The 12,966-nt window shown below is 40.1% G+C and overlaps 1 long non-coding RNA gene across 1 annotated transcript; it reads left to right on the top strand.

Moving 5' to 3' along the window:
- Window positions 1-8,160: 8,160 nt before the first annotated feature.
- Window positions 8,161-12,687, top strand: LOC109480843. The gene is made up of 5 exons (XR_002140860.1): window positions 8,161-8,192; window positions 8,457-8,527; window positions 9,004-9,094; window positions 12,168-12,231; window positions 12,478-12,687. It is a non-coding gene; the product is annotated as an uncharacterized LOC109480843 (long non-coding RNA).
- Window positions 12,688-12,966: the final 279 nt, after the last annotated feature.

Raw genomic sequence — 12,966 nt, 5'->3', positions numbered from 1 at the left:
ACTCCATGAAATTTTGAAAGCTTTAGATTTTGATATTGAGAATGTACCCAACTGAAAAAAAATACTCTGGCCACAAATATGAGGAAACATACACAGACACACACTCAATACATCCAGTTTGAACAAGAAATATTGGATTTCAGACTCCCCAATAGCATATATCTAGCATTTTCTGGACTGTATTGAAACTGTAAAAGGGATGCTTGAGAGATATTTTGGCTTAACATTTTTATTCGCCCGCTCGCATTAGTTTTGGGGTCTTCAGAAAATTAAGTCACCAGGCAGCTGCAGTGTAGCAGTTGCCGGAAATATGGATTTATCTAGAAATCTTACCTTGTCTTGTATGTCGGAAAACGTGACCCTTGCACCAGTCTTCTTGAACACATACGCCTCTCGGTCCGGCCATTTAGCTGCCTTGTCGGCCAACAGCTGACCGAAGGTCACGTCCAGGAGCGGATCCTCAGCAGCACCCCGCAGGTAACTCATGTCGTCTGACTACAGCTGTCTGAAACACACATACTAACTACTTGATCAGATCAAACTTTAACTTACTCAGGTTAGAAAATATACAGCTAGAGGTCCGCTACACTATACATCGTAATCTAAATATTCATAATCTTAAGGTATTTGTAAGGACCAAAAGGGAGAAGCTTCGACGCTTCACCATCTTCAGTAGAGTGCGAGAGGAAGGTACTAAAATTGAACGTGTATTTTACGTTCAAGGCAACATGCTTGCAAGATATGTCGAAATCTAATTAGGTTGACGACTCGTTCCCTTTTAAAACCTTTTTTATAACGAACCGAACAAACATCATGATATAGTGTGACTAAGGATAACCTAAAAAAAAACAACTATTTTCATGACTTCATACCTTAGCCAAAGGATATTAACCAATCCGACTGACGAAATTATACATTTTCTCATTGATTATGAAAATAAGACCCTTATTTCTTTTTTCATCACGGATAATATTAGCTGTTCAATATAATTATTTTCATATAGCAAGAAGGCGTCGATTAATCGGAAGGCTCAATTTGTAATTGGTTATCGGGCCGTAACCTCAAATGTGGTTGGTTATTAGAATACCCGACTACTTTTCGGGCCGTACTATTATACAGGGGAGAGAGCAATTACAGTTTGCTATTAAAACGTATTGTAGTTTATTGTGAATAATTTGTGTCAAAATAAAACATAATTTAAAAGTTATCACAATCAAAAAATTATATTTAAACAGAAAAAGACTAGACATAATTTCTGACACCTCCAATAAAAGTGGTACATTTTGATATGTCACGTGGTCACGGCAGATAATTGCTTAGATGATTCGTTTTTTCTGTCCATGCGATCCTGTGTCAGGTAACAGAGTGTGAGAGTCTCTTTTTTTTTGGGGGGGGGGCATTTCATTAAGGAATAACGTTATCACTTGGTCATAAACCACCTCGTTCGCTCCGCTCCCTTGGTGGTTTATTCCTTGGTTTATCTCACAGGGATTATCTCACAATGCCTCACCTTCGGGGCGGCGCATTCTAACCCTTTATTTTCCACCTAATGACAGCCTTATTGTAACAGAGAAGGCCACTCTAGCACTTTCTTATAAGTTATGCAAATAAGGACGCGATGCCCGCGGATGAACTCCAAAAGGTGAACGGCAAGTATGAACTGTCTGGCAGTTATCGCTATTAAAATTACAGCATTATTCCATTAATTATGAAAATAAGGTCTTCATTTACATTCATACATTCTGATGTACCCGCCATTGCCAATTAAATGTCTTAAGGGTTCCATAGGCGTATTATGAAATACAGCAGATTTATAGAAATTTCTTATCATTTATGCAAAGTACCTCCCGATTTGCATAATCTTTAATTATCTCAAGAATCACTTACGCTACGTACGTACTGAAAATCATGACAATCCGTCAGCCGGTTATTGAGTTATTCTCCCTCGAATATTCTTTAAGAACCTGCCCTGCAGTTCCATAGCAAGCTGCTAGAGGGTCCAAACTGATGACACTTATTCACTAGCCCAAGAACTATCTAACATTCCAAATTTGTGACCGTTTCTAGATCACGAGATATTAAAGCCAGAAGTTCTGCTACAGTACCTAGAAAAACCGCCGGGGGGGGGCAAAATCTAATCATTTCTAAGTATCTTGAAGACCTACCTATTACGTTTCATGACAACCCATCAAAGGGTTCTTGAGTTATCGTTCTAAACCATATACACATACATATGTACATGTATATACATATGTACATACATACATACACAAACGCTACTGAAAACAGTAGGCGAAGATAAATAGAGTCCAAAGGTCAGAACGTCATACAACAGTTACCTACTATCAAAACTTCAATGACCCTAGCAAGTCCAGATTATGAGACATGAAATCCGGACGTTCCGCTGCAGTACCGTAACTAGCCTCCAGGCAATTCAAAATGGAATCATTCCTAGGTCTTATCAACACCTACCCACTTGCCAAGTTTCATGACAATACTTTAAACGCTTTATGAGTTATCTTGCTAAACCACACACACACACACACACACAAACACGCATACAACTCAAACATTTGATCAGCATCGCTCCCCTAAATATGACAGTACAACTTTTTACCGAGGCCTAAGAAGGTTAAAAATCTGATTTTACCTCCAGGACCGGGACCAGCATAAGGACAACCATTGAAATCTATGCTAAAAACACTAGAAACAAGTACTTTGAAATACATTTACGTTTATCTCAAACCTCGTCTTTACCCCCACTGCAACGCTGGATTTGTCAGGTGTCTTTTGGTACGAATAGTGGCAGTGCTAGTACACAATTGAGGCAGTATGTCGGTATTGATGTACGTCTTTCACTATTGTCTTATCTAATTTCAAATGCCTAAGCACGGCGCGGATCTTGTTGAGAACAGAGAATAAGGATCAAATAGCGCGGTTCTTGTTGTGAAAACAATAGAGAAGAATCAAAGCGCTTGTTTATTCAGACTCTCCTGATATGTATCTAGATGAGTGAAGCAAGTGCATGTGTATCTTCATCTTGGTTTACTAGTAAACAAACGTCCGTGCCAAACGACGTGGGATCGTGTGGCGTAGCGGCAGAGTGCTCATCAACTATGAACCAAGTACCGGGTTCGGGTCCTGACATGCCGTCGACCTTGTGTCCTTGGGAAAAGCACTTTACATGACTTTCCTCACCTCGCCCAGGTAAAAATGAGTATTGCATATGTTCCTTATGTTGTTTGCGGCACTAATATAAGAAAATATAAAAAAAACTTGAGTGTGCCGTCATCACGTCTTCTGATTATATGTTGGATTATATGTTCAATACTATACAAAGGAGATTGGAAATTGGTATGGACAGGCACATACTGTGAATAGATGTTAGTCGGTTGAGTGATCGCCTTGAAAAACATCCACCCCGTACGGAAAAAAAATCTTATGGACAAGAATAATCTATTAAAATCGAAAAAAATGCTAATGAACAAAGTCTGCTAATAATAACCTCCGCTTATATAAGTTGACTACACTGCGGTATGATTAAAATGAACCAGGCAACAGGACAACTCGCGCTTTCCCGCCAAAAGCCCGGGCAAATTCGGCTCCCAATAGTCTGGTTATCCAGCTGTAGTATTACCTAAAACAAATGAAATTCGCGATGTCATGACTTGTTGATGGAGCGGTCATCAACGCGAAAACTGTGAAAATAAAAGCCACCACGAACATTACAAGATATACAGTATTAAAATGATACCAGGATTTCACCCCCCGGCAAAGTGGGACAGTCCACACAGAGTAACAAGTATTTAGAGGTCAATGACAGGTCAAACTATGGAAAAGGTCGCACTTTTTGGCCGTGTTTTAAAAATATACATTCTTACCAGAAAACTGGGACTTTCTGAGCACAATTTCCCAGGAAAAAAAAAACATATCTAAAAACTAGAATTCCGAGATCTCATACCTCCATGAAATATGATCTTAATATGTAAATGTAAATTTCTTCTTTAATTGTGCAAATGACCTGCATTAACATGATATATGCATCGTGATGTATGTTAACTTTTGATTAACTTACAGATGTCCCAAGTATGACATCATTCACCATTATGAAATCAAAGAATTTTCGCATTAATTATGCAAATTAGGTCATCATTTGCATAATTAGTATCTGTTGAAGTTCCGCCTGCCATAGGTTACATACATTACATGTATGTTAGTAGTATAATGTAAAACACTAATTATAGAATTTCCTCATTAATTATGCAAATAAAGTCCCCATTTGCATAATTTGCATTTAATTATGTACATCTCTCTCTCAGCTACCTACACACCAAAAATAATGAAAATATGTTGTTCCTGTCTGGACTTATTGGCTTTTAAACATTTCGCCAGAAAGTGCCCTGCAGTTCCAGAACAAGCCGCTGGGGGGCCCAAACTCATATGACTTCTTCTCAAGCACGAGAGCTACCTTCCATCAAAATGTCATGACCCTAGCATGTCCAGATCGCGAGAAATCAAATCCAGAAGTTGCGCTGCAGTACCAAGGGAAGCCACTAGGGGGGCCAAAATCTCATCATTTTCAGTTTTCGTCACACCCTACCAACACACCAAGTATGAAACCAATCCATCCAGGCGTTCTTGAGTTATCTTGTTGACCAACAGACAGACGGACAGATAAACGCAACTGAAACTAGAGTTCGACAATCTCATACCTCCATGACATGTTTAGTGCTTTCGTAAAGCTTATGCATAGTGATGATCACATAAATGGCTTACATTTACAATCCTGCTCATTAGCAAAATTTTTATACAAATTAATCACATAGCCCCTACCTAGTAACATACAACACACTGGTGAAATCCTTACCATTTAACATGAACAACGTACTAGTATGATATTGTTGGTTATCTGCAAGTATGACCCCTGACATACCTTTGCCAACTCATGTTTGCCATCCAAGCTGACGAATTATACATTTTTTTACTGCCAATATGCAAATTATAAGAGCACATTTGCATATATTATATCATTTGATCATATTCTCCGCCCAATGACAGGGTTATCTTAAGATATAAGGCTATTCTAGCGTTTCCTCATAAATTATGCAAATGAGGTCCTGATTTGAATACATTATGTTTAGTGATGTTCGCCTTAATTGAACTTCCAAGTATGGCAAGTATTAGATTCACAGCAGTTACCACCGTAAAATTGTACCAATTTTCCATTAATTATGCAAATTAGGTCTTCATTTACATAATCAATATCTACCAAAGATCTTGTTGTTCTCAATTACATGTCTAAAGTGTTTCATAGCCCTAATATGGAATACAGCAGAATTATGAAAATTAGATCCTGATTTGCATAATTGTATTTTAATCATGTCAAGCATCATTTCAGCTACCTACATACCAAAAATCATGACGATCCATCAAACAGTTGTTAAGTTATCCTCTCTCGAATATTTTTAAAGAAACCATCCTGCAGTTCCAGAACAAGCCGCTAGGGGGCCCAAACTCATGTGACTTCTTCCCAAGCACGAGAGCTACCTATCATTCAAATTTCATGACCCTAGCATGTCCAGATCGCGAGATATCAAAACCGGAAGTTGCGCTGCAGTACCAAGGGAAGCCAATAGGGGGACCAAAATCTCATCATTTCTAGTTTTCGTCACACCCTACCAACACACGAAGTATGAAACCAATCCATCCAGGCGTTCTTGAGTTATCTTGTTGACCAACTGACAGACGGACAGATAAACGCAACTGAAAATATAACCTCTATGACACATTTCATGGAGGTAAATATAACCTCCATGACACATTTCATGGAGGTAAATATAACCTTCATGACACATTTCATGGAGGTAATAAGTCCCAAAATATATCATCTGTAAAAAGTCCCAAAATATACCACATATCGGTGTACACACTTCTACTTCTGGGCATGGCGATTTAGTGGTCCCTCCCCTGTATGCACTTGAAGGGAAGGCGAAGGGTGAACGACCGAGAGGGCGTCCACAAAGGACTTGGACCAGCGACTTGAAAGGGCGGACATGACAACTCTTAAACCAGCTAACAAGTCTAGCGGAGGACCGCCAGGGGTGGAAGAGCTTTGTTGACTGCCTTGTTGCCCCGACGGCAGTCACCTGACTGCTATGGGACTTGTGAGGTGAGGTGAGGATGCACTATAACCAGCTGTAGGTTCGGACTTTGGACTTTTCATGAACTCGGACTTTGATCTGATCAGGGTCATTACGGGTTCGAATCCTGCCATGTCCCCAATTTGTGACCTTAACTTAAACTCATGTTTCCGAACTTACCTTAATAATAATAATAAATGGTTTTTATTGTTCAAACAGTACCCATGCAGTCGCAGCCTGTATACGGCTGAATTGATGCAGTGTATTACATAATCTTGACAAATCACAACAATTAAATAATACACATGATACACATATTTGTTCCACAAATTATTGTGGAACTGTCGCAAGGGTCTATACGGCAGCCATTCGGCGCCAGGTGACCTCAATACGACTTTCCCCAACCGAAGTTAGGTACCTATTCACACCTGGGTGGAGTGAGGAAATTCGTGTAATCCACCCAGGTGAACAAGACTACCTAGCTTCGGTTGGAATTATTTGTGGAGAGTAACACCGCACACGTACACGCATGTTATAAACAATACCAACCATAAAACCTATTGACAAGTGTAGGGTTCTTCAGAGTGTGAGTAGTTATAAACCTTACCGTCCCATGGCTTCCCATGGGGTACGTATTGATGTAACCTGAGTTAGCCACGAATGACTGCCGCTGCAAACCCTTGCGATTCAGCCCCACCAATTGAAGCCATCGTAAAATCCTTACAATGCAATCCTTAGATGCAAGAACAGAGTAGTCGGCCTACCCAAAAACAACGTATAGCAATTACAAATCTCTGCCTGTACCCATGCAACCACTAATTTAAAGGTCTTATTAATACATTAACTCAAACCTGGCGTATTCTTGTACCATTCAGGATGCGCAGTTTCCACCTCCGGAGCTGTCGTGCACAGAAGAATCTCGATTTTGCAAGTACTTTGTCGCACTAGTTTGAGCCCAAATTACTATTGACAACGGAGCTCTCCTACAACCGATGCGAACCGGGGTGCGTTGCGGCCACTGTGCGCTGCGGCCGAACACTTCGGCCGATGTACTCTGCGCGCGCCAGTTAGCGCAGGGTACAAATGTATCATTCCGCCTGCTCGTAAAATGCACTGTACATGTGGTATGTCATTCGTATACATGTGTTATGCTATCTTTCCTGTTCTTTCAATCATGTTGTAAAATTTGTCAAAGAGTGTAAAAAGCAGGCCATCACATCATAAAAATACACGATGCAACGATTTAACCTTGTCAACAGTGCCCGTTCTAGAGTACAGTGTACCAGGGGATCGGTGACCTCAGCCATGACCCCTACCATGGCGGTCTGGAGTTGTTTACGGTTTGAAACGCCGTTTGATTTTGTGCCAAGTAGTTCATTTAAGGCCACATGGACTTAGGGGTGAATTGGTGGAATGCTAAAGTTGCACGTCGTCTTTGTACGAAGGCCCACAACGACAGTTCCACAGTGCGCTGCCAAGGGACCTTCCATAGCGCGATTCCGCGCACCTTCCACAGCGCGCTGCCAAGGGATATACCTTCCATAGCGCGATTCTGCGAACTTTCCACAGCGCGCTGCCAAGGGACCTTCCATAGCGCGATTCTGCGGACTTTCCACAGCGCGCTGCCAAGGGACCTTCCATAGCGCGATTCTGCGGCCCTTCCACAGCGCGCTGCCAAGGGACCTTCCATAGCGTGATTCTGCGGACTTTCCACAGCGCGCTGCCAAGGGCCTTCCATAGCGCTCTTCCGCGGACCTTCCACAGCGCGCTGCACCTAGTCCCTACAACCCCTCCCCTATTTTAGCGGACGGTCCCTTATAGTGGACGACCTGTGACCTGATGGGTCAAGGATCGTGCCGTATATTATGGGTATTTACATTACAGCTAGCTTGCGTGCCGGCCGTTGCATGCCAGCATAATTTTTGTGTTCTAGTGTAACGTTAGACTTAGAGTAGAAGAAGATTTCCTGTGTTTTTATGTAATTGTCTTATTTTTTTGGGGTTTCCCACCCCTCCCACGTGTGCAGAATTCAAGAAAAGACGGCTCTTTGAGGTGAGTTGGTTTTCTAATGATAAGTATTTTATGACAACTACTAAGCTAGCTTTTGCCAGCAAATTATAAAAAAAAAACATCTAGTAACCTCCATTACCATCAATACACCATCTTGACGTAAAACTAACAGTCATTGAGAAAGACATCTTTACTGCAACGTGCCCCAAGTTACTATGCAGTAAGGACTTTTTTCCATATAAAACATATAGTTATGTTTAATATTGTTTGATTCTATATTAAAGTTCATTTTGGTTCGCCATTCAGTTTGCTCCTGATCTAAGGCCTGGCTATGGAAACATCTGTACCAGCTCCTTGTCTTCGGCAGTATGACACTGGTAAGAAGTTCTATGAGCTTTTTTTCCCTATATGCCTTGCAGTTTGTTATCTTCCTTAATATCTTAAAAAAATCAAACACAACTTAAGATGTGTTATATTTCTTTTTTTAATCTATGACTGTGAAATAAATATTTACCTTTTCCCATCTCCTCACCTGGGAAATTTATATAAGCTGTAATAAGTGTATAAAGAAATTGACCAATAGTAGCCCTAACAAGTTTGCTTTTATCCATCTAACTTGGCACCGTATGAATTTCAAATTCTTAGCATTGTGGATTTATTTGCAAATCTAGCTTTTTTCTATAATTTACCCGACTATACTTAACCCATAAATGTGCTTGTCACTGGATAAAACTATTCCATGCATCTTATTTTGTTGGTGACCATAGCAGAATCAATTCCAAATGTGGCATAGTTTACCATGTTTCTTCACCACACATGCCTGTCCTGTACTATGATTTATATTTCCTTACAGAGGATGACCTTCTCCGTGACTACTGGAGAAGAGGATACCAGTACTCTGAAATTTCTCTTTTTTTATCACAATTTCACAATGTTCACCTCAAGTAAGTAATGGCTGTTAACATGTTAAGTACATGTATGCAGGTCTATCATACAATTTGGGCCAGGTTCATCTGTAGTTGGCTATAATCTGTTTAGGAGGAATAATGAAATATATAGGTGTTATTTTTCACTGTATAGGCTATTGTTTAATGTGATGCAGACTAACAGTTTTCCTTTTGTTTCATTTAATAAAATATGATCTTGCTGTTTTCTAAAAATTTACATTCAGAGTACAAAATAGTGTGTGTGTATGCACCTTTGTGCACCTAAAACTGGAACGGTTTCTGTGCACCTAATTTTTGTAACCTACATTAAAATTACAATACACTATATTTCTAACATTAGTGTGTCAGAAAAATAACAAGAAGCAATAGGTGACAATCCTCCGTGAAGTTTTATATATTTCAACAAAAACAATCCCAAGCGTCAACGCCAGACCTACTGTGCAGACATTATAATTAGGCAACTGTTAATACAATGAGGGCGCGTCACAAGCATAAAACATAAAAAGACCTAAATCCATTACTGCTCCCAGGGCGTGTAAAGATACTGTGCTTCATGTTCGAAGTTCATTTTGATTACACACACACAATCATTGCATTCACATAAAGATCGGACTATCATGGTCGTGTCACTATTAACGAAGACAGCCCCACCTTCTTACCGTGCCTGTTACTTATTAAGCGCGACTGGACCGCGAGTGTTACTGACGCCGGTCAGATACCCGGGATATCTGCTTAGAGAACCTCTGCTACCAGACAACTGCCTAAACCTACGGCCTATTCCACAGGATTGTAAAAGTAGGGATGTTTCTAAAATTTGCATTTACTTCAATATCAAAACTGCTACGGTGAAAATAAAAAGACGCGCATCATCACGGATATAATGGTACACCACATGCCCAATTACACAGAAATGCGACGTACGGAAGAATGCGTTTTGGCTGCGAACATCTTCAAAAAAACTTGGCATCTCTTAAGCATGGGCTAAAACATCTGGAACCACTTATCAAAACCACCCCGTATCTGCATGAAGTTCCATCCCCCCCACTGCTATTCCAAACAACGCGTTTTTCTGGACCATTCCAATTCGCCTCGTAATTGTAGGGGTGCGTCTGCAATATTACATTGACCGCGAAGGCAGCAACGGCAAAAATACACATTCGTGCATCAACACGGGCATGCCCGCAGACGGCGTATAAAATTGCATGCCGATTACACAAAGAGAACCCAGTGTTTTGACTGCGAACATGAAAAATCAGCCGTTCACAACACTCCGTCCGGAGGTCCTGACCTCCTTCACGGAGTAATAAAAACCTGATAGAATGTCATTAATTTTTTATAGTGAGCGACAACTGTGGTACAGTTTTAGGCTGTTGGGTCTTTCCAGGAGAAACAATACTGACCCTGATGCAGCAGTTCGTGAGGCAATTCAGGTGGGTTCATATTCAGCATATTCAAATCTAAGAAATTTATGTATTTCAGTTGCATTGCATAATTTTAGTCTGCTTTAACAGTAGAAGTTTTTGATATATGTGTAGAATTTGTTTATTTGTCACTGTACATGTATCCTTATTTCTCCATGTGCAATGATAAGATTATGTCAAGTGGCATTTGCCATATCAAAGACAACATCTCAATGCCAAGACATGACAGTCAATTAGACTACTTTTCCAGTCTGTTAAAGTAACCACTTAACCATGTAACCACTCAATTTCAGAAAATGTTTCTTTGTTAATTAATTAGATTACACTGAGTAAAATATTTTACCTTGTGTATTTTGTAGAAGTTGAAAAAGGGTTCTGCTACTCTAAATTTAGTTTTGTCATTTTAAATGCCAATTATTGTCCAGCTTGCTAGCCACTGTAGTGTGGCCCCATGTCAGGCCCTGTCTGACTTGTCAACATAATATTTCCAGTTTTTACTGACCAGTGTCAAGTAACCAAAAAACTGCACTGTAAGTTCTTTCCCTTCTAGTCATCTCTCTTTTTTTTGTCCCTCTGCAGACCTCTTTTTAGGTCTTGTCTCAACTTATTTTCTATTTACTGCTCCGCCCCTCTTTATGTTCAATTGTCTCACTTGTCAACCTCCTTAAATTAAAGGTGGAAGTGAAACAATGGTACATGTACCTGTTGCATTGTTTTCATAGTATGGTAATGAGAAGACGCCTTAGATCAAGTTACATGTATGAATCTACAGGCACTTCTAATGTAATTTTAGGGCACCTGTTAATCGAACTGCAAATGGTTGCTTACAGCAAGAGCTTCATTGGCCCAACAGAACTGCTGGCTACGGCAGAATGTGGCGTTGCCTTTTAAGAGATTATAATCTTAATGTCAGAAGGTGAGAATAGTAGGTTTTTTCTTCAATGATGCTATTTAGCCTGGCTGAGTAATCTGGCTATTTATTTTTTCCTTCTCTGGTTGAAAATTATATCTTCTTTTGATGAAAAATCTTTCAATGTAGAAGTTGATTCGTTAGAAAAGCTGTAATCAAATTCAGTCAGCTGTTGTACATCACACAGACATATCTGTCACACCTGGCTGTTGTACATCACACTACCTGTTACACCTGGCTGTTGTACATCACACTACCTGTCACACCTGGCTGTTGTACATCACACTACCTGTCACACCTGGCTGTTGACCATCACACTACCTGTTACACCTGGCTGTTGTACATCACACAGACATACCTGTCACACCTGGCTGTTGTACATCACACTACCTGTTACACCTGGCTGTTGTACACCACACTACCTGTCACACCTGGCTGTTGTACATCACACTACCTGTTACACCTGGCTGTTGTACATCACACTACCTGTCACACCTGGCTGTTGTACATCACACTACCTGTTACACCTGGCTGTTGTACATCACACTACCTGTTACACCTGGCTGTTGTGCATCGCACTACCTGTTACACCTGGAGGTTGTACATCACACTACCTGTTACACCTGGCTGTTGTACATCACACTACCTGTTACACCTGGCTGCCCTATACCACACCTGAGAACATTTTTATGACATTGTGTTTAACCGTTTTATTTCCTGTTTTTCTTATTTATTTTAGATTCGAGGCAATGACAGACATAACGTCATCTTCGGGCGGGATGAGGCTGGATGCCCCACCAGACGTAAATAGACCATACTCAGCGATTTTAAGAATGTTGTATATACAATGTATTTTTGGCACATTAGTATATAATTGTCTGATATCCATGTCTGCAAACCTGGCAAGTCTGGTGAAATCACACAGACGTATATTGGAAATGCCATGACTCAAAGAAAAAAAATTTTTTTCTAAACTTTTTTTTGTACTTTTTTGTACTTTTTTTGTGCAAGAAGGAGGATAGAATTAATGCCATATTTCTTCACTATAGGACAACTTTGGCAAATGCATTACTCTGGTGCATTTGACGAGGACCAGGCAAATTTCATCGGTGAATGCATCCAGAAAGAGGTGCCGGTCCCTCTGGATTTGTCCTTGGTGAGACACAATCTCCAATGTGTTACATTCTCATCATTTGTTAATAATTTTGTCTCACTTTAAGTTTTTAAAATAAAGTTGAATTTAAATTACAACTAGGAAGACAAGGAGTTTTTAAACCCTCATCTGGTGCCAAAAAACGAGCACTATGGACCAGATTTTTGGCAAATAAAAAAAACTGAAGTGGGCAATTCAGAGAACCAACAATTTAAATTGGTTTGGCCTTAGCTGTCTTATATATAACCCATTTTCTTCTTTTGGCTACAGGCGAATAGAATAAATACACATTAAAGGGGATTGATAATGAATTGAGTTCCTGATGTGTTCTTGAACAAACTTGTGGATGTATTGTATCTGTGTCGACGTATATAGAGAATGAATA

This window comes from Branchiostoma belcheri, unplaced genomic scaffold (genome assembly GCF_001625305.1).
Source record: "Branchiostoma belcheri isolate BF01 breed outbred unplaced genomic scaffold, Haploidv18h27 scaffold522, whole genome shotgun sequence".
In the NCBI taxonomy this organism is placed as follows: domain Eukaryota; kingdom Metazoa; phylum Chordata; class Leptocardii; order Amphioxiformes; family Branchiostomatidae; genus Branchiostoma; species Branchiostoma belcheri.
The sequence above is the reverse complement of the archived record's forward strand: the minus strand, read 5'-3'. Positions and strand labels throughout refer to the sequence as shown.